Source organism: Chiloscyllium plagiosum, chromosome 10 (genome assembly GCF_004010195.1).
Source record: "Chiloscyllium plagiosum isolate BGI_BamShark_2017 chromosome 10, ASM401019v2, whole genome shotgun sequence".
Lineage (NCBI taxonomy): Eukaryota > Metazoa > Chordata > Chondrichthyes > Orectolobiformes > Hemiscylliidae > Chiloscyllium > Chiloscyllium plagiosum.
In genome coordinates this window covers 85,790,447-85,795,265 of record NC_057719.1, presented here as the reverse complement: position 1 = coordinate 85,795,265, position 4,819 = coordinate 85,790,447, and positions in this window count along the sequence as shown.

Sequence of the window (4,819 nt, the reverse complement as noted above, 5' to 3'; positions counted from 1 at the left end):
CACTCACCTTGACCTCCTTCCACCTATCGCATTTCCAACGCCCCTCCCCCAAGTCCCTCCTCCCTACCTTTTATCTTAGCCTGCTGGACACACTTTCCTCATTCCTGAAGAAGGGCTTATGCCTGAAACGTCGATTCTCCTGTTCCTTGGATGCTGCCTGACCTGCTGCGCTTTTCCAGCAACACATTTTCAGCTCTGATCTCCAGCATCTGCAGTCCTCACTTTCTTCCCTAACCATAAGACAATCCCATCATACTGGGGTTCATCCCAGTAAACCTTCTCTGAACTGCCTCTGATATTTAATATCTATCCTTAAATAAGGAGAGCAAAACTACTCACAATATTCCAGAAGTAGTCTCACCACCAGCATCTTTCACAGATGCAGTAAGACTTCAGTACTCTTATACTCCAAACCCATTGAAATAAGGGCTAACATTCCATGAGCTTTCCTGATTACCTGATTAGACAAAAGGCCAGCTGAAATCTAACTATTGTCTTACTCACGTTAAGAGTAACCTCCTTGTTCTTGCATTCTAGCCCCTAGGAATAAAGCTAAGGATACTGTAAGCTTTATTAAATGCACATGACCTACAACCTTTCTTTGACTCTATATATATTAAACCCAGATCCCTCTATTTCTTCAGAGCCTTAAAATACTATCCTTCATTTTATACTCTAACTTTCTTTTCCTCCAAAATGTATTCCTTTGTACTTCTCCATGATAAAGTGCATTTTCTGCCTATGTGCTCAGTCCACCAAATGTGAAAGTCCTTTTAATGTTCTACTCTTCCCCCTCACAATTTATAATGGTCCTGAGCTTCGTATCACAAGCAAACCTGGAAATAGGCCTTCGAAATCTATATCTTTATTACTTATGAATATATCAGGTAAACCAAATGTCTCATTACCAATCCCTTCAGAACTCCATAACAAACCTTCCTCCAGTCCTGAAAAACTCCATTAACTAGAACTCTCCATTTCTTACCATTCAATTTCATATATCATATTACTACCATCCATTTTACTCTCTGAGTTTTAACATTGCACAGAAGTTTGTTGTGCAGTATTCTATCAATGCCTTCTAGAAGTCCATACACACCACAGCAAGAGGAACATCATTCTCAATGCTCTTTGTTACTTCTTCAAAACAAAACTCTACCAAATTAATGAAGAAACTTCCCCTTCAGAGATTTGTACTGGCTCTTTTTAATTAACTTCCATAGGTCCATGTGACTATTGATTTTATCATAAATTCTCATTTCTAGGAGTTTTCCCACCAATTAAACTGACTGGTCTGGAATTGCTAAGCTCATCTGTATCCCCTTTCTTGAACAAAAGGTGACAATTGTGATTTGGCAGTTCACTGTCTTCATGTCTGAGTCTAAGGAAGTTTAAAAATTATAGTCAGTCCCTCCAAAATTCCCACTCTCATTTCCTTCAATTTCTTTGGATACATCTCATTTGGTCCTGGTGCCTTAAGTTCTTGACCCTTAACCAATACCTCCTCACTTTCAATTTTGGACCATCCAAGTAGTTGAATGTCTTTCTCCATCAGCATGACCTTGGTAGCATCTGCTTCCAGGACATGTGCAAAGTATTCAGTTAATACCTCAGTCATGCCCCTGCATGTAGCGTTCTCCTTTTTATTTCTTCATTGACCTACTACTATTTTTACCACCCTTTTATATCTGATATGCTGAAAGAAGATTTTGGGATTCATTCTTGCTAGCTGTCAGTATCTTATTGTAATCAATTGCTTTCCTTTTGCTTTTTCATTTCCTTTCTAAACATTTTATATTCAGATTTGTTTTTGATTATATTTTCCACTTGATATGTACCATAGAACAATTTTCCTCATTTATCTTCTCTTTTTTCATCCTGGTATCTCTCTATTTTTCTTACCTTTCTTGCCCTACAGGGCAACATGGTGGCTCAGCAGTTAGTACTGCTGCCTCACAGCAGTACTTTTCCATCTTCGGGCCAGTGTCTATGTGGAGATTGCACACTCTCCCCGTGACAATGTGAGTTTTCTACAGGTGCACTGGTTTCCTCCCACAGTCCAAATGAGATGTAGGTTAGGTGGATTGGCCATGCCAAATTGTCCATAGTGTCCAGGGATGTGCAAGCTAGGTGGATTAGCCATGAGAAATTTAGGATTACAAGATGGGTAGGATGATCTTCAGAGGGTCAGCGCAGACTTGATGGGCTGAATGGTCTTCTTCCATTGTAGGGATTCTATGATTTCTGTTTTTAAGGGAATATATCTTTACCTTGGCTAAACCATCTCTTTTTTGAAGGTAGTCCCATTGTTTGGCTTCAGCTCTTCCCAGCAACCTTAGGTGGCAGTCTACTAGAGTTGAGTAGAGTAGATTTTATTTGTCATTTCTACCATATACAACTGATACAGTAAAAAGCAAGACAGTGTTCCTCCAGGGCCAAGGTGCTACATGGACAGCACAAACTACACGATAATACAAAGAGCAGCATAAAGTGCATAAGAAGTACAAATTACAGTGTAATAATAAAATGATAATTCATAGGCATTGTTCTAGCAGCAATTTCAAGTCATGCAAAGAATTTCAGATGGAAAAGAGTCTGTGTTACTCTGCATTATTCATTACTCTTCCCATCAATACTCTAAACCTCATGGTGCAGTAATCAATCTTCTAAATGCTCTCCCAATGACATTTGAGCTACTTAGCCTACCTCATCTGAAGAACTATGTACTTTGGTACATCATTTCTTATTGATCTGGACAGCTAGTGCAGAAAAATCCCCTGCACACAAAGTAAGGATGTTTGCACCATTTATCCTTGACATTCATGTAGGTAACATTCAAATAAGTCCCATATTATACCAAAATATTTGTACTGCTCTATCACTGCCTTGCAAATTTTTTTTTGAAAGGTTTCCTACTAGTTGGTGGTATATAGGCTATACCAACCAATGTCATTGCACTTCATTTTTGCTTTGCTGTAGCTAAATTGATGCTGTCCTTGAATTGTATAGGACATTCTCTTTCTCTAATACAGAAATACAGTCCCAATATCCAAAGAATCTAAGCCCTCCCTTGACAACATCTTTCTAGCTTCCTACTCATTTGTCTTATCTTGTTATTTCCCTGTTTACGTGCTTATGGTGTCTGGAGCAATCCAGAGATTGCTACCTTTATGGTCCTTACATTTTTTTTTACATAACTCCCTACATTCTGAGTGCAGGACCACATCCTTTTCTCACCTACATCATTGGTGCTCTGATGCTGCTCTGTGACATCATTTACTCTGGCACTGTAGATTTTGGGATCAGGTTTACTTCCTCAGCTACATCTGATTTTTCCCTGAATTAATGGTTCTTCCTTCCCTCCTTTCCAGCTGAGCTACATGCAGTTCCATGGGTTTGGTTCTTGCTGCACTCTGAAAGGCACCATTACTTTCACCAGTCTCCAGAATGACAAATTGATTAGTGAGCACACTTTTCTCTGGGGAGTCCTGCATCACCCTGCCTGGTTCTCTTGGACTGTCTTGGAATTATTCATTCCCTCTTTGCCCACATGTTCCTACCTTGCAATGGGATCACCTCCCCAACTGTGCTTCCACTTGAGCTCTGAAACCCAGAGCTCATGTTTCTGCCACTTTCTGCACAGAGCACATCTAGGTCATGTGATTTGTCAACAACTCTCTGAATGTCACAGGCTTGGCATTCCACATAGCTGAGCTGTCCTGACATAACCTAAACTTACTTTTGAAATACTTACCAAAAGTTGGAGTTTTGAGAGTGGAAAGTAGAACTGTTCACCTTTTCTCATCAATCAGCTCTTTCTCATGTGCTGAAAAATTGATAGTTTAAGGTAAGGGGAGGAACCAATTCATATAATCAAAAGTTTAAAAATATGCACCTCCTTCCAGTTCTTTGTGATCTTCTTTGGTTATCTCAGTTGGCTGGAAGCTGGTTTGTAACGCAGAGTGATACTAACGATGCTGGCTCACTTCTGACACCCACTGAGATTACTGTGAAGGGTTCAGCTTCTCCACCTTCTCCCTTGCCTGCTGATCCTCAGGTTAAACCACCACCAGTTGCTTCCATGTAATGAGGGAGAAGCCTTATGATCCAGTAGAATTCTAGAGACACAAGTCATGACCCAAATAGCATTGTGTGGATGGGTATCATTCAAGACGTTTGACACCAACCAGGACAAAGTAATCCACTTGAATGGTGCTGCATCCTCTCATTCAATGTCCGTTCTCTTTATCACTGATGCACAGAGACAGCAATATGTAGCAACTTGAAGGTACATTGCAGCAACTCACCCAAACTTCTCCAACAGTATCTTCCAAGGCTGCAATTTCTGCTGTTTAGATGAACAAGGGTAGGAGAAGAATGGGAGCATGACCATCTGCAAGGTCTTCCCCCTCTGCCAAGTTTCACACCAACTAGTTTGAAACTTCGCATTGATTTGGACTTCTCACAATTCCTTCAGTGCTGCGGAGTCAAAATCTCTGAAATTTCCTCAATTGGCAGCATTGTGGGAGACCTTGAACTGCAAGGATGACAGCGGTCCATTTCCACCTTGGTTAGGGCAATTAGATAGTTACAACAAATGCTGGTCTAGCCAGCAACACTTACATCCTCTGAATGAAAAACAATTGCTTTGATGGTTGATTTCCATGGTTTCATAGTTGTCTACCCTGCTGTTATTTTTCTAAGACACATTTTCATCACTTTGGTTGAATCAAAGCATCTCTGTGCTCAGAAGTGGTGCAGATGAAGAGGGATGAGTGAGGATGTATTCTGGTGTTGCAATGGGGTAGTCAAACTGTGC